The sequence below is a fragment of the Balaenoptera acutorostrata genome, chromosome 8 (genome assembly GCF_949987535.1).
Source record: "Balaenoptera acutorostrata chromosome 8, mBalAcu1.1, whole genome shotgun sequence".
In the NCBI taxonomy this organism is placed as follows: Eukaryota; Metazoa; Chordata; class Mammalia; order Artiodactyla; family Balaenopteridae; genus Balaenoptera; species Balaenoptera acutorostrata.
The window spans coordinates 57,604,685-57,623,430 of record NC_080071.1 but is presented as its reverse complement, the minus strand read 5'-3'; positions in this window follow the sequence as shown (position 1 = coordinate 57,623,430).

Here is an 18,746-nt window from a genome sequence, read left to right as displayed (position 1 = left end):
AGTCTCTAGTCTCTTATTTGAAGCCTTCGAGATAAAGGGCCTCAGGGAGGCCAGGGTTAAAGCAATCTAACTGGTGGACTAGAACAAAGAATTACTACTGGTTCATTGTTTTTAGACCATATAATAATACCTAAACAGGCCTGGGAAATAACTCTGTGCTTATCCCTCCCTCTTTCTAGAATATGAATCCTTAAGAGCAGGTACTATGTTGTATTCATTTCAGATCACCACCATCAAGTAGAACGTATGGCATGTAGTAAGTATCATATGTATATATAAGTAAATAAAGTGCATATTTAGTATGTAATGTATATTAATATTTATGGATATATGTTAATATATAATGCATCATTATTTATTATCTCAGAGAAGGAAAATTAGAATGTGAAAATGTTATTTTTGGTAAGTTATGTACTTTACAGTGTCATTTATTAACACTTAGTATCACGATTCAGATTTTTTCCAATTATTAGCCTCCATTTTAGCTCCTATTTCAAAACATTCATTCTTAGAACTAAAAGGTACCTTTTTAAAAACAATTTCTACTCCTTTTCTTTTTTATTCTTCCAACATGATTAAAGTAAATGTTTAAGAATATATTGATTCAGCTCTCTTTCTAGATCCTTATTCTGTAACGGAAAAAATCACCTGCATGCCACAGTCTTTCCCTGTCATGGATGCATGCTACAGACTTGGAGAATCTTTTTCTCTTTTTAACATTCCATGTAGTTGTCTAAGAAAGCCCACTAGAATTATTTTCCAAAAAAATTAGCCAATATTAGAAAAAATAGAATCACAAGCAAGAGGCAAAAGATCACAATAGCTAACACAATACTGAAGGAAAGAACAAAGTTGGAGGACTTATACAACCTGACTTCAAGGCATACTAGAAACCTATAGTAATCAAGACAGTGTAATACTGGCAAAAGAATAGACAAACAGATCAGTGGAACAGAATAGAGAACGTACAAATAAACTCACATAGAGGCAACTGATTTTTGAGAAAGGAGCAAAGGCAATACAATGGAGCAAAGATAGTCTTCAACAAATGGTGCTGGGACAACTGTACATCTACATGCAAAAAAACATTGAGTCTTAGCAGAGACCTTACATCCTTCACAAAAATAAACTCAAAATGAATCACAGACCTTAGTGTACAATGCAAAACTATACAAATCCTAGAAGATAACATTAAAAAAAAAACTAGATGCCCTTGAGTATGGTGATTTTTCAGATACAATACCAAAGACATGATCCATGGAGGAATAATTGATAAGCTTGACTTCATTAAAGTTTAAAACTTTTGCTCTGTGTTAGACAGTGTCAAGAGAATGAGAAGACAAGCACAGGCTGGGGAAAATATTTGCAAAAGACACTTCTGATAAAGAACTGTTATCCAAAAATCACCAAAAACCCTTAAAACTCAACAATAAGAAAAGAAACAACCCAAATAAAAAATAGGTCAAAGACCTTAACAGACACTTCACCAAGGGAGATATACAGATGGCAAATAAGCATATGAAAAGATGCTCCACATCATATGTCATCAGGGGAATGCAAATTAAAACAATGAGATACCACTAGACACCCATTAGAACGGCCAAAATCTGAAATACTGACAACATTAAATGCTGGTGAGGATGTGGAGTTACAGAAACTCTCCTTCATTGCTGATGGGAATACAAAATGGTACAGCCGCTTTGGAAGACAGTTTGGCAGTTTCTTACAAAACTAAATCTCCTCTTACCATACCATCCAGCAATATTTATCCAAAAGAGTTGAAAACTTATGTCCACACAAAAACCCACACATAATGTTTATAGAAACTTTATTCATAATTGCCAAAACTTGAAAGCAACCAAGATGTCCTTCAGTAGGTGAATGGATAAACTTTGGTATGTCTGGATACTGAATTATTATTCAACATTAAAAAGAAATGGGCTATCAAGTCATGAAAAGACATGGAAAAATCTTAAATGCACATTACTAAATGAAAAAAGTCAATCTGAAAAGGCTACATGTTGATTCTAACTATATAACATTCTGGAAAAGGCAAAACTATGGAAACAGTAAAAAGATCAGTGGTTGCCAGGGATGGCAGGGGAAGATGAATAGGCAGAGCACAGAGGATTTTTAGGACAGTGAAAATACTCTGTACAATATCATAATGATGGATACAAGTCATTATACATTTGTCCAAACCCATAGAATGTACAACACCAAGAGTGAATCCTAATGTGAACTATGGATTTTAGGTGACTATGATGTGGTCAGTGTAGGTTCTTCAGTTGTAACAAATGTGTCACTCTGGTGGGAGACGTTGATAATGGAAGAGGCTATGTATTTATGGAGGAACGGGTAAATGGGAAATCTCTGTACCTTCCCCTCAATTTTACTGTGAACCTAAAATGGCTCTAAAGAAATAAAATCTTAATTTAAAAAAGTCACAAGCATGCTAGGTAGAAATGTATAACAACCAACTAATTCTCATAAGAGTAGAGGTATTAGTTCATAACTTTTCAATTGTACTGCATAAAGACATTATAAAAATGTACCAGTCCTCTTTATTATCTTTTGGAGAACAATATCAAATTTTGCAAGGTTTCCAGGGACAACTCTCTGGTATTTTCAGAACTGGGCTGGGGCTCTGAAGCATAGACTTTTGTTTTGAGATTAGTCACAGATATCATTTCACAGATATCATTTCATCTCAGTTCAGTTGTTCTTTGTTCTAGAATGAATTAGACATATAATTTAACAAGGCACAATGAACACATAGATGAGTTAAAACCAGACTTCAAGGAAACGGATGGGTGAATTGAAGAAAGATAAGGCTTTTTACTTCATTAGTGTCTTTCCTGATAAACACCAAATTCTCATAAAGATGGTCCTTACTTTTTGAAAAGTAAGAACAATCTAAAATAATGATTTTTTTTTAGTTTTAAAATTTAAAGATTTTCTTTAAATGGTCTGTCGTTAAATATTTGATTGATAGTGATCATATCAGTGAGTAAAATTTCAACCACAAAAGAATAAAAAAGAGAATATTCCTTAGCAATGGGATTGCAACCTTAGTTCCCCAGGAAATTTAACAGGTTTGATTCAGATATGATTTTTTAAATTTGATTAGAACCTGAAAAAAAACCTCCTAAAATAATTCCCCCAAATTTGATCTATTTGGATTTGAAACATGCTCCCTATTAAAATCTGATTCTTTTGTTAACAGGACTTGGAATGCTGCATCTGTTAAATCATAATAGTAAATCCTGGAATCAAAGTTAGGATAATATTTCAAATCCATCATTAGTGCTTCAAATAACAAAAGCTGACATTTTGTGCTCATTTGCAGTCAGCAGGGATTTGGCAGGAAGATATCAAGTAGAGGGTTTCAGAAATTTTTCACAGAACTGATGGGATGTCTATATGGTACTCCCTCTGGTGAGGAGCAAACTTTTGTAACCATTGTGAATAACAAGATTAAAGACAGTATGTGCCTGATCAGACCACTCTTTTGCACCTAGAAAATGACAGTTATCCAGAATCTATAAAACTAAGTGGGCAAAATACCCGTGGTATCCATGTAGGCTTTATCACTTTATTTTTTCACACTTGATTTTCTGTGTTGGATCCTTGGCAAGTGAACAGATCACTACTCACTACACAAAATCTCCTTTTTATACTTGACATCTTTTTAGAAAATGAACAGAAGAGAACTAATGAGAGCATGGCAGTCAACTTCTTTTCTTCTGATTATCTTTACATATGAAAACTAATATAAAATAAATGTTATTTTAAACATTTTTTATTTAAAAAGATAAAAGTACCTACTATACATATATTTTATTTAAAAATAAAATACAGTACTGACTACAAAGTAAGCATTTTTCTAAGTTATGGAGATGTAGCAGCCAGAAAAACAGGGTCTCTGTTCTTACCTAGCTTAGGTGTTAATGCAGAGATATGCATTAAGAACACGAACAATGTGGCAAGTTGTGAGAAGTGCCCTAAAGAAGGATAATAAAGAGTAAGGTGGGTAGGGGATGGTCAAGAATGACTAGAAAATGGTCAGCGTGGCCTCTTTGATGTCACATGAGGGAATGAACCTTGTAGCTCTGGGAGGAAAGAGCATTCCAGGCAGAGAGAATAGTCACATACAAAGATCCTGTGCCATGAATGGACTTGGCTTGTTTGAAAACTTGCCTATATGGCTGGAGTGGGGCAAGGTGCCAGGCAGAGAGAAGTAGGAGATCAGGTCAAAGAGGCAGTGGATGGTCAGATTATAGAGGGATTTGAAGGCTGTGATAAGGATTTTACCAGGGGCAGGTGGAAACAAATAGAAATGACATGATCTGATTTGTGATTTTAAAGGATTGCTTTGTCTACTGCATGGAGCATAGACCATACAGGGACAAGTGTAGAAGCTAGGAGACAGTAATCCAAAGTCACAGGATTGTGGCTTGGACCACAGTGGGGAATTATCATATTAAGTGAAGTAAGTCAGGAAGAGAAAGACAAATATCATATGATATCACTTATATGTGGAATCTAAAAACCTGATATAAATGAACTTATTTACAAAACAGAAATAGACTCACGGACATAGGAAACAAACTTATGATTACCAAAGGGTATAGTGCCGGGAGGGGGGGTAGATAAATGAGGAGTTTGGGATTAGCATATACACACTACTATATATAAAATAGATAAACAACAAGTACCTACTGTATAGCATAGGGAACTGTATTCAATATCTTGTAATAACCTATAATAGAAAATAATCTGAAAAAGAATATATATATATATATATGACTGGATCACTTTGCTGTACATCTGAAACTAACACAACATTGTAAATTAACTATACTTCAATTTTTAAAATGGTTAAAAAAAGAATGAATTTAATGTTTTTGTCATGAATAACTGGTAGATAACAATTGCAATATATTGATATGGGGAAGACTAAAGGACAAATTTGGAGAGAACAGTCAAGAGTTGGATTTCATACATGTTAAATTTGAGTTGCCCATTAAACATTGATGATGTGATGCCAAGCTCACAGCTGATATATTGATTTGTTAATTGGAGGAATACTAAGCCTGGAAATGCTCATTTGAGAGTAATCATCTATGCATGGAACGTAAAGACATGAGTATGAGTGACATCACCCTGGGAGTGAGTGTAGATAGAAAAGAGAAGAATTCTAAGGATTGAGCCTTCAACTATCCAACATTTAGAGGTTGGAGAGATAAAAAGAAAAGAGATCATGGGACCAAGAAAGGGTGGTCAATTAAGTAGCTGGAGAATCAAGAGAAAGAAGAGCCTTGGAGTCCAGCTGAAGAAAGCATTTCAAGAAGAAAGAAGTCATCAGCAGTATCAGATGTGACTGAGAGGTCAAATAAAAAGTAAACAGAAATGCGTGTTGGATTTGGCAAGTTTATGTTCCTAGGTGACCGTAACAAGGATGATTTCTGTGGAATGGTAGGTGAGCAGTGGTATGTTGGTAAATTTTAACAACTGACCATCTGGACAAAAAAATACAAAAGCTCTGATATGAAGCATTTTCCAATTTCCATGGTGTAAACACTCCTACCATTGCCAATTTCAAGCTGCCAACATGACATTTGAATATGGAATTGGAAAACAATGTGCACAATTGGCTCTTGCAAGCCAACGAAAACCACCCTGGCACACAACTTCTGGTGTGGATAAAAAAATTTTTAAATTCTATTAAAATATACATGCAACAAAGTAAAAATAGCTTACTTATTTATTTTTAAGGTACATTGAAAAGGTTTATGATGTCTAGTGATAAAAATTTATATTCCTGAGGTTAGTTACAAGGTCTTGCCAGTTATGGACACCATAAATGGGTTTAATATTTGATAGAGTAGTTTTCTAACATTATTAAAATGTCTTTACACATTCTCAAGGTTTCAAAAGAGAAAAAAGAAGTTGATCTCTAGATTTGATCTTGAACATATATATCTTGATATTTATTTCTTTACTGGTATTTGTGCAACATACTGGGTTTGTTAGCCCTCTTTTTTGTCCTGGTGTGACAGTGATGAGAACCTAGTGCACTTATACATGGAATTTAATTTGTACCTTCATTTTTAAATAATTTTTTTTTTTTTTTTTTTTGGCTGCGTTGGGTCTTTGTTGCTTTTCATGGGCTTTCTCTAGTTGTGGCAAGTGGGGACTGCTCTCCGTTCCAGTGTGCGGGTTTCTCACTGCGGTGGCTTCTCTTGTTTCGGAGCACAGGCTCTAGGCCCGCAGGCTTCAGTAGTTGTGGCTCATGGGCCCTAGAGCGCAGGCTCAGCAGTTGTGGCGCACGGGCTTAGTTGCTCTGCGGGTGTGGGTCTTCCCAGACCAGGGCTCGAACCTGTGTCCCCTGCATTGGCAGGCGGATTCTTAACCACTGGGCCACCAGGGAAGCCCCTTAAATATTTTTTTGAAACTTTACTGGTAGCATGTGTTCCTTATAGAAAAAAATATATAATAAAAATAAGCAAAATAGAATATACTTGTACTTACAATGTACAAAGTATTATAACCCACAATACATAAAGGACCTCTAAGAATCAATAAGAAAATGATAACCAGTGGAAAGATTGGCAAATTAAACAGGAATTTCATACATAAGAAAGCTCAAATGGCCTATAAACATATGAAAAGATGCTTAATCTAATTAGTAATCAGAGAAATGCAAATTAGAATAATAAAGTGACATGGTTTCACACCTACCAGATTGGGAAAAAAACTTGTTTTTTAATTGGACAATATAAATTACCAAGGATGTAGAACCAGAAAAACTCTAATGGGGGTATAAATTGATATAACCAAATTGAAAAGCTGATTGCCATTAATCAGCAAGGCTGAACATGTACACACATCTTACAATCCAGCATTTTCTATTTCCCAAAGAAATGCCTACACATGTACACCACCGAACTTGTATGAGGATATCTAAACATGTTTGTAGTATAAAGAAAAAATGACCAAGCATTAGAATAGAGAAGGAAACTTAGGTAAATTCATATGATGGGATATTACTAGCAGTGAAGATAAACACGCTACTGCTACATACATCAAATTAGATGAGTCTCAAATATGTAATATTAAGGGACAGGAATAAGTCACTGATGAATATATATAGTATGTTTTACCCTATAGAAATGTTTTTAAAAACAGGCAAACAAACAATATACATACATTGGGGGTTTTTAACATAAGGAAATGGAAGGGGCTGATGAACATAAAATTCAGGATAATGGTTACTTCTGGGTGGAGGAAAGAGGAGATGAGAGTGGAGAGGGGTACACAGAGGGTTTCTATTTTACCGATAATGTTTTATGTCTTAACCTTGGTGGTAGAAACATGGATGCCCATTTTATGATTTCTAAACTATAAAATGTTTACAAGTTGTTTGTGTGCATGCTGTTTTTCATTTATATGTATAACATACAGCATAATATTAGTGTATATGTACCAAAAATGAACAACTGGAGGAATAAGAAACAGTAGACAGACTTCAAGAGTTGTTATTAGTAATCTAGATAAACAACATAGATCTGATACATCGATAAGAATGGGAATGGAAAGAAAAAATGCAAAAGACGATAGAAAATATAAAGCTGTCAACCCTGATCAATGGAATAAGAGAAGGGAGGAAATCGAAGATGCCCCCATGCTGTGAAGCCCAGCTGATGTTGGAACACAGCAGCACCAGAAAGGAAATGACTTAAAGCAGGCTGAAGTAGAATGGACCTTATTTGGGAGCAAGGTCAGAGGCAGAAAATAAGATTTAATAGTCATCTAGTTGTTATGAAAATTGACTATACAGTAGTGGATACATTGTCCCAGGAAAAGAATGTGAAATAAGAGCATAGGTCATGAGGAATTTCCTTAACAGGGGAAAAGAAGAAAGTTAAGTAAAGGAAGTCTTGCCCTCCTCCAATTTATTCTTCACATTGATGCCAGAATAATATTTCTAAAGCACGAATTGATCATGTCACCTCCACTGGCCAAAACTCTTTATAGCTTCAGGATGATTTCCAAACTTGATAGCTTGCCAGAAAATGCTACTTACATTGTGATCATATATCCAGCCAGCTCCATCTCCTGTGACTGTCACCAAGACAGCTGATATTCCAACCTCACTGAAGGACTGGGCCCTTCTCCCACAGCTGCACAACCTTGATGTGACTTTCTCTTCTCACTGGGTAAAGTGGGTCGTCATAGCAGACCCAGCGTCTCCTTCTCTTGGAAGCCTTCCCTTACTCCTCTCAGTTGATCAGGCTCCCCACTTTCCCACTTTGTAGAAACCTTTCCCTGGCTCTACGATGCATGTGTCATACTCATTTTTAACTGTTTCACTTTTTGTCTCCTGCTTACAGACTGGACTTTCATTTCTGTATCTGCATTTCTTAGCTATAACTGCACCAAGTGGGCCTTTAATAAAGGCCCACTTGGTGCAGTTATGTGTGCTAAAGAATATGAATGTGTGCTAAATAAATGAATGGATGATCGGATAGGTCAATAATAAATGAATCAACCAAAGAAGGTGTCAGGAAAATGTATCAGGAGAGATTTTGGAAGGGGCATGAATGGGCAATAGTATCACGTTACACCCAGGCTATGGGGAATGTGAAAGGCAAAACACTTTATCTAACACTGAGGCAGTGAGTGGAGAGCTCTGAGAGTTATGGTTCAGCAAGTGGTTTGATGAGAAGCCGCGAGAAGGCTGGGAGGGCATGGTCAGGGCGCTGAGGGTTAAGTGAAGCATGGAGTCATTGTGTGTGATTAATCCTAGCTGTGAAGTCCAGTGACTAAAGGGAACAAGAGCGAGGTCAAGGTCAAGCAAAGACTTTTAGTAGAGTATGTACACACACATGCTGGGGAGAAGCAGTGACGGAGGCTGCACTAAGAAGGAGCCACTAAAGAACAAAAGTGTCCTGGGGGCTGGAAGGTGAGTTTGCATCAGTGGCACCAGTAGGCATGGATTCTGAAGAAAGGATGGGGTTATGATTGCGGAAAGAAATTGAAGGTTAAGGGGAGAGGAAGAAGATGAAAGCCTTTTAAAAGTCAGGAGTCTGCTCAATATTATGTAACAACCTAAGTGGGAAAAGAATTTGAAAAAGAATAGATACATGTATATGTAAAAAGAAAAAAAAAAAATTCAGAGGTGGGATTATCCCCAGAATGCTGAGAGTCTGTTTGGAAACATCTGCATTAGGAAAATTGCTTGAGTATAAATGGGGTAAGAGAAAGGGATTTAACTGAAGGGTGAAGGTCTGGCAAATGCAGTGTGATTACAGTTGTCTGGGGGGTTTCACCACGTTATAGCAGCACTAGGGTCTGGAATGTATGTAAAAAGCTACTGCTCACAGCTAATGAAGATAAACCATCCAACTTTCTATTTGCTGCCATTTCCAAAGCGTCCAAAGCACCTGTGTAGTTCCTGTCTCCCAAACCTGCTGTGTAGAAAGTACTCAGCACTTAATCCAGACACCTTCCTTTGTTTAAATGTTTAAAATCCTATTGGTTCACATCCCTTGACACAAACAATAGCACATTTGCACCGTCCCTGCCCCCAATACACGCCAAACATCATACACTGACTATGCTATTACTGTGGTAGTGATGGCTCAAAATTTGAAATTACTTTTTATACATATATTCATGTTTCTGAGTTTCTGTGTCTGTATGTTAAAATAGGTGAATGACGGGCTGTAACCAGTGATTTTGATGGCAGCCATAAAATATTATTTATGAATATACTAAAACACTCTGTCCTCGATTTTCCACCTCCTGCCTTCATGGTTGTATAATATCTACTTGGGATCTTGATAACTTAACTTTTTGAAACTGCAGTGGGTTGTCGTATTTAACATTGTTCAAAACAAACTCCTCTCCCTGATGTCTATAAAATCTTATTTTTGTAGCATAGTAGTTAATCCGCGGCATCCGACTGGCTATGTCTAAACACCAGTCCATCACTTTCCAGTTGTGTGAGTTTAAGCATGCCACTCTCTCTAAGCCTCAGTTTCCTTATCTGTAAGGTGAGGGTTAGAGTAGACCTAGCTCATGAAGTTACTGAATAGAGTAAGTGAACCTGGTGCTGGCAATAAGGATATTCAACAAACATTTATTCCTGGTAGAACAATTATAATGCTATTATGATTTCAAAGGCAAGCTTGCTCTTTATCCTGCATCACTTTTGCAATAGGTGTTTAATAATAAATAACATATATCTCTCTCCCTCATCCCTTAATCTGGTGGAATAATTGGTCATGTTATTGTGAGGCCAAGACAATCAGTTTCTGATACGTTAAAAAAAAATCTGAAAAATGATGTTGGATATTTAAGAGTTTCATAGCTAGTGAAAGTCACGTGAACCATCACATCCAAGGTATTCAGGAGTTAGCATTACAAAACTGAGGCTGCAGGAGTCTTCCTTTCAAATATGGTTAATAAGAACACATTGAAGGTATGAGCTGTACGGCCGCTTGGTTTGATGTCATTTTTTTAGCGGTTGCCAAAGAAATGAAAGCTCTGTAATTTAGGGTGAGCGAGCTGGGAAAGAATAAGCAAGCTAAAAATTGTTAGTTGATTTCAGGGAATGAAGCTGGTCCTCTGGAACCATTTCTCTTTAATATTAAGTGACTCTCAGTTGCTGCTCCAAAAATCGTGACAATGTCTTTGAATTTCGTTTCTGTAAAAAGACTGGGACTTATTAAACCCACCACAGCCCCAGCTTTCAGGACCATATTAGGCATTTGCGAGAGCCTTGCCCCACAGAACGTGATCTAAAGGCTGCCAAAATGAATGGCAAAGAGGCTGCGTCTCAGGATATCATTAGTGGATTACTTCTATCTATAGATTATGTTAAAAGGTTATTTAGCACAACTGTAATTTTAAGCCTATTTCATGTGCCTGGCATTGAGAAAGCAATAAAAATTTGAGTTGCCAACAAACTTTCTAGAGAGAGCAGAACACTGACAAAAGTATCAACAGAAAGTCACCATTCAAATTCAAGTGCGCACAGAGATTAGAGAGCTACAGGTCCTAAAATTTAGATAACTGAGTATTTTTACGTTTTATAATAAAATTAGTTATCTTACAAAACCATGACCACGACATGTGAATGTTATCAAAACAACTGACCAGATGATTTTAAAAAGTAAGAAAAAAGTCCATTGTCCAGTGTCACGGAAAACAGTTTTCTGACTGAAATTTTACTTACCTACCCATTATTTTTAAACTAGCTAAGCTCATCATTACAAAATAGTTTAGAGATCTCAGAGTACTCTCCTCTATGCTCTGAAAAGATGGAAACAGTTGTTTTTTTTTTTTATGCACTGAATAGGCTTTTGATTTATTACTACTATTATTGCACTGAAAAATAATACAGCTGTTTTTTACTGTTGGAGGACTCTGAGGAAGAATTTTACCAAATGTATCAACTAACTGCCTTATCCTTCCAGTATATCTTGGAAGACCCTCTTTTAGGCAACTATTGATTAATCATCAAATATTTATGCACTCCTACTCCGTGGCAAGCCCCGTGCTTGGCATTGACAGTTACAGACATGAACAAGACAGTCATGGTTTCTGCTTCCTAGGGTTTGCACTCTGTTGTGGAAGATGGGCAAAATGTAAGTCATTACGAGAGAGCTGAGAATCTTGCCAAGACTGAGTACAAAGCACTGTGGGAACACGTAGCAAAAGAATTAACTGATTTCCAGCAAATAAAAATACACATTACATTTAGATGAGAAGTACCTCAAAACCCCTTTTATTGGAACAGTTCTCTTCAGTACATTGCACAGAAATACTTCAAGGCTGTAAAATTTGTATGCCCTGCCACCTCCCCAAAATGATTTGAGGCAGCTAATTTTTCGGTTAGCAAATTAGCCTTCTATATCTGTAAAACAAACACCAGTACTTTCCTTTCTCTTACCAATAAACTTTAAACAAGATAAGCAACCCCAATCTTCGTTGCTAAATGTAAACGTCAGAGTACTTTCAGCTAATACAAAAGAGCAATGAGTTCATTCTAGAAGGCGCGGATCTCTGCATCTCCTTACATGTACCGCACTTTTGGTTGAAGGTCTGTCTTGATGTCTGCTGCAGCAATAAATATTTTTCCTTTACCACATGACAAGCATTTAATTGACAATCTGATAAATGCTACCAACAAAAAAGCTATCAGTTCTTTCCTTCAGTGTTCTATCATCAATTATCTTACCATTCAGAATATCCATAAAATATTCAGATCACCATGTAATAAGAAGCTGTGGCTGTGTGCCACTGTGAGGTAGCATATGTTCAGCGGCAAATGCTCAGTGACCTAGGAAGTGTGCCTTCCTTTCCTAACACATGCCTTGGACAATCTTAACAGAAGTTCTGAAGTGGCAACCAAAACACACTTCCCTCCCGACAGATGATGCATCCTGTCATATTTTTTTTAGAAAAGTGATTTAATCGTTTCAATGAAATGTTTTTTGGAAACAAAGTTGAATTTTAGCAGTTTACATACTTTCTACCTGATTCTATGCTTCTTTCACTTACTTGCCTTGTGAATGACAAGGATACACGGGAGAGTATACGAAACGCTAAGCTCTAGTTCTATAAGAATATATATCTAAATGTAACTATAAAATCATTCATCCTCTGTGTATTTTTCCTCTCTCAAAAGGTTCAGGAAGGAGTCAGGGCCTTGAAGATCTGATCTCCTAGTTTCCTTCAGGACTATTTTTATGTGAAATAAAAGTAAACAATTTGAGAAAAAATGTACTTAACAGTCTTGTAGAAAGAAGATTGGACTTTGTCACATTGGTTTGAAAAGTTAAAACTAAAGGGAACTATAGGAATCATTTAGCCAAATACTCTTGATTTATACAGGAAAAACTGGAACCAAAAGCTGTTAAAGAGATTGCCCCAAGCTACACGGCTGGTTGGGGACAGAACTGAGAGTCGGTTCCTGCCTTCTTGGCTCCTGGCTTAAATTTTACCAACAAAGTTGGTACTTACGAACCTGTTTCCTATTTGTAAAGAAGATTGGTTGAAATTAACAAATGATAATGACGACTAAAATTAAAGAGGCAATGTGACAAACTAGAACAAAGACCAATGGAGGGAGTCTGAAACCCTGAACTCATATTTGGGTGCCATGGGCACCTCTGGCCTAAGATAACTCCTGCCCCTTCAATTGCCATGTCAGAAAAGTGAGACCCTCTCTCAAGTCTTCATCTAATTATACAGAAAAGAAAACGAAACCTTTACGGAAAAAAAAAGAACAAGTAAATTCAAAATACAATATAAGTTACAAAACCAAAGAGCAAGACTCAGAACTTACTCGTGTAGTTTAGGACTTCAGAATTCAGGCATTGGCATCACACATCTGAGTTCACATTTCACCTCCGCCACTTCACACTGTTTATTTAGTTCACCGCTCTGCCCCTCACTTTCCTCATCTGTCAAATAGATTTAATAATATTTACCTCATAAGGTTGCTGTTAGGACTGACCAAGATTGTGTATAGAGGACTGATTTATAACACTGGTATATAAACATGAATCAATTTAACTCTTTTCCATAATTATCTCACTCTAAATTGTGGCAGTTCCTTTGATGACATCATAGTCACATTCCTTCATTTTAAAGTCACTTTTGGTTACAGAATAAGATGTATTTGTATATCAGAATAGTATATATATCAGCATATTAAAAGCTGGGCTTGGAGGGGACCGTGTGTAAACAGGAGCAGAGATATGCCTTTACACTCTTTCTTCCTTCCTTTCTTCCTTCCTTTCTTTCTCTCTTTCTTTCTCTCTTTCTTTCTTTCCTTCTATCTTTCTTTCTCCTACTTTCCATTCCCAAACCCATTCAGCCTCTAGAACCCAGTCACTTCCATAGTGTCTCTCTTCCCGCAAGAATGCAGTGCTGCTCAGGTGATTTGCCGTCTGTAGGTGTAAGAAGCAGGCGGCTCTGGCATCTCAGGGTTTCTCTGCCTGCTGCTGGAACACAGCGACCGGTCCTCTTTCACCTCTGCTGCTGCTTGTAAAACCTGGGAGCCTGGTGTCCAGGACGCCCTGAGAGCTCTGCAGAACGGGGAGGGAGACCCTCTACATTTTGGTCTCTCCAAGCACCTTTGCTTTTGGCAACCCATATGGGCTTCTCGCCTTCAGAAATCTCTCAACTGGGAGTAGACACCTCCAGTCCTCAGGGGGTGTTAACCGTTTCCAGCTTCTGTGAGCTTGATGCTTTAACAACTGCCCCACATGCACATGCCAGACATGTCTTGTTCTGGACAATCTGATAAAATGCTTGAGTCACTTGGCCTTGGCCTCCTGCCCCTCCCCCCCATCACTTCCCCTACTCCCCAAATCATGCTGTTCGAATACAAACCACTGGAAAGAGTCCATACCCCTCAAGCCCTTCTATTATCAGGCTCCTACACTTCGGGTGACTATACACCTGCCTTTACCACCCCAGGGACAGGTACTAGACAACTAGGGATAGTCCTTATGCGATAGAGCCTGTAAAATTATTTAAACTAGCCAATCTAAGCCTGATTGCCTTGCCTCACCTGTTCTTTCCTGCATAAACCACAATAAAGCCTCTTTCCCACCGTCCCCCCTTCTCCCTTTGCCCCATGACTGACTCTGGTGCTTCCCCATGTGTCTCCCCTGGTGTAGCATCCCCCCTCCTTTTGGGAACTGTGAGTTACAAACTACCTTTTCGATGGCAATCATCTGCTGAGCTGATGGCCTTATTATACCTCATTTTCTATTAGTACACTATATTTTAAAACACAGGGAATGTCTGTCAAATATCCCTTTCATTTTCCCCGTGTTGAAGGAGCTGGGTCTACGCGTCTTTCCTATTCTCACCACATTCACCTCTGGAGTGAACCTGGGAGGTCTGAAACTCGGAAAGCATTTAACCAGGAAAGAAGGTGCCAGGCTTTCCTTCTTAAGGGCACCTCCAGTCTTGAATAGTGATGCCCCTTCACTTAGCTTTGGGTAGGAGAAACATGTCCCACTCCTTCCCATGCAAAGGCAATATCATAACTTCAGTATAAATAGTAAAGCCTACACAAGACCACAAGGCTTTCAGGTTCCACTGGAAAAAAGTGGGTGGTTTTATAGATAGTGTCCTAACCAGGTGTTCTGACCAGCAATTCTGAATTCCAGTCAAGCACATGTTGCCAGTTACCCCTGCGCCAGGAGCAGGGAACATACCTTAATAATGGCCCAATTTTTTGACCTAGGCATAGTTCCATAATCCAGTATCATTTATCTATTGCTTTATAACAAACCTCTGAAAACTTGTTGACTTAAGCCAACAATAATTCATTATTTTTCATAATTCTGTCCTTTGATAATCTGGGCAGTTCTTTGGCTGGTCTTGCTTATGCTCACTCATGCAGCTGAAGTCATCTGAGAGTGAGACTGGGCTGAAACGTTCAAGCTGGCCTCACTCACATACCTGGCAGTTGGTGCTGGCTGTTGGTTGAGGCACCGCAGATCGCTTTCATGAGACCTCTCATCCTTAGGTAGGCTTTATTGGATTTTTTTTACAGCATGAATTTCTAGGGTCTCAAGAGGATTAGAGCAGAGGTAAGAGGTCTCTTAAGGCCTATGCTGGAGCACTCATATGCTACTTCTGCCACGTGCTCTTGGTAAAAGCAAATCACAAGGCCAGCTCAGACTCAGGGGAGTGAAGAAATAGACTCTCACCTTTTTATTGGAAGAGTGACAATGTCACACTCAAAGGAAAAAGCACATCATGACTAATTGGGGGCCATTATTATAATGACCTTAGACCTCTTCCCTGTTTCCCCTTCTTCTTGCATTGCCGACCCAATGCTAGAAGAAGAGAGAGCATCGTACAAATATGAGGATGAACACAGTATATACTAAGGATGACCTGGGCTCTTCATGATATCCTGGAGTAGCTTCACCAATCTTGACTTACTACCATTGGACTTCTTGTTTTGTTTAAAAATAGTTCCATATCTGGTTAAGTCACTATGTTGAGGTGTTCATATGCATAGCTTCAGTTAGGAATGATTTTGCAGCAAGCAAGTTCCCTGCCCTCAAGATATGTACATGGATGTGAATGTACTTAACCCTATTTATTCTAAATCACAGTTCTGGTACAAAAGCAAAAATCTCACTTATTTTCTATTACATATATAAAGAAATTCTCCTTGTGCCTAGCTCAAAATAAATACTGAATAAATTACAGCTGTTGCTATCACAACTTTTACACAGTATTAGTTATTGTTGACCTAAAACAAATAGACTACCAGTTATTTCCCCACCACCACCAACAAAATTATTCAGGATCAGCAGAGAATTGCATCGAGTTCTGCAACCATGGTGAGCCATGCACAAGTCCCTGCATGGCAAAGGAAAGAGAACACTTTTATAGAGGGGAAAAGGAAGTGGGGAGGGCCATAGTAAACAAAGACTCCATGGCTTTTCATTGGCTGAGTCCTTCAGGAAAGCAGAGGAGTCTTTCGTCTTCCTGTTGGGCTCTGCTATACTCACAGGGCATGAGAGCTTCCCCCTCTAGTCTCCCAACTCTATTTGAGGGATCAAGATTTTTCTCTGAAAGCATCACTGATCAAGAGTCAGTTTTCCTGGTTTAAGTGGCTTTGTGTCCTTCAATGCCAGGAAGGACCTTTCCTGGATGTTGTGTCTCAACTGGAGGGAAAGTGCACAGATTGGAAACCTGTTGAGGTCACATGCGAGTAACAGAGAGGGGTAGGAGGGAGAATTCACAGTCACTTTTTATCTAAAGTCCATATGTGATCAAGATCGTAGACACTGGAGAGTATCTGAAGTGCCACGTCATCATCAAAGTTGTGGTGACAAATTTCCAGTAGGCCTGGTCTGGATGTCTTGGGAAAACTGCCTCATCAAATGAAGTCTGCTTCAATTCCAGAAAATCTTTACAGTCAGATCACCCACCAGATGATGTGTGGGTCTACTCAGGGTTCAGTGCTTTCTTTAGGTGTGTCATGTGACTCTAACTTTCTATTTTCTGGAGTTTGGAGGTGCAAGGGTTGGTTAGCAGTACCTGCTAAGGACCTTTCCAGCGAGGTTGAATAGACTCTTTCTGGAGGTGTCTTTTCCAATAGATGAAATCCCCAGTGTGAAAGGTGTGATGCATAAAGTCTTCATCTCCCAAAAGTGCAGTGTGAAAATATTGCTCTGTCAAAACATGGTTATTTTTGATAGAAGCAATTAGGCCTTTGCAATATTGGAGTATCTCTCCTTTTATAAGTTGTGGATCGAAAGGGGCAGAAATCAAGTGCATTGGGCATCCTGTGACTATCTCAAAGGGTAAGAGTTTATGAGTTTCAAAAGAGATGGATCTGAGATTTAGAAGGACCAATTGCAATGCTTTGGGCCAAGGTATTTGGAGGGCCTCTACAAATTTTGCCAATTGAGTTTTAATAATGCTGTTAGCATGTTGGACTAAACCAAAGGATTGAGGGTGGTAAGCACAATGAAAGTGCTGTAAAACCAGCCAAACAGGACAGGCTTGTCAAAGTACCTGACTAGTAAAATGGGTTCCTTGATCACTATGTAGTTCGATAGGAGTTCCTAAAATGGGGATAATCTTTTCCGAAAGGACTTTAGCCCCAGACAAGGCAGTAGGCTGTCTTCAAGGGACAGCTTCAGTCCAGTATGAAAACATATAGACCATGACTAAAACCTATTTATAACCATTAAATGGAGGAAGTTGTATGAAATCCATTTGACAGACCTTAAGTTGTCCATTAGACAATTTAAAATGCCCAGGAGTAGTATGGACAGGAATCCCTAAGGTTGTACTTTGGACAAGTGAGACAAGTGAGGTGGACAGTTTTTGCAGCCTTATTAATGCTTTCCCCCCCAACGGGGAATGCTATCATTTTGTCACTAGGCCGATGGTTTAATGCATATACAGTGGTGAGGAGTGGGACTTTTACAGTCTTCAGTAGGACTGGATTGTTATTTGGTCTGAACCAGAGCTTTCTATTTTTATCAAACCAACAATTGTTGAATTTACAATCTTGTTTTTCCAGGCCAGCTGTTGGGATTTTCTAGCCAGTTTTTTTAACTTATCATTTGGGAAAATATCCCTTTATATCATGACAGAGGTTTGGCTGCTGCTGGTAGCTATAAGGGCAGCATTCCTTGTGGCATGTCAGCAAGGTGATTTTCCTTAGCTTCCAGAGTCAAGTTTAGAATGCCCAGGAATCTTAACAATAACTAAAGCAGCAGGTAAAAAGTATTGCATCCAATAATTCCTGAACATGAGTCATTTTTAATTTTATTTCCACTGTAAGTAAGGAAGCCATGTTGCTTCCACAACATTCTAAAATCATGAGCTACTCCAAAATTATGTCTGCTATCAGTATAAATATTGGCAATTTTGTCCTTGGCTAAAGTACAAGCCTGTGTAAGAGCATATCATTCAGCCTGTTAGGCCAAAGTAGCTATAGGTAAATTGTGGCCTCAACAACATCAAAGGAGTTACAGTAGCATAGCCAGCATAGTACTTGCCATTGTCGCCTTTTAAATAAGAACCATTATGAGAAGTCAGTGCTACCCAATGGAATTTCCCATAGACTGTCATGAGGAGTCAAAAGGTGATCCATCGGTGTTAAGTAGTTGTGAGGGACTTCATCAGTGACAGAGCAGAGAAGAGGAGCAGGGTTAAGATTATCACAAAGTAAAAGA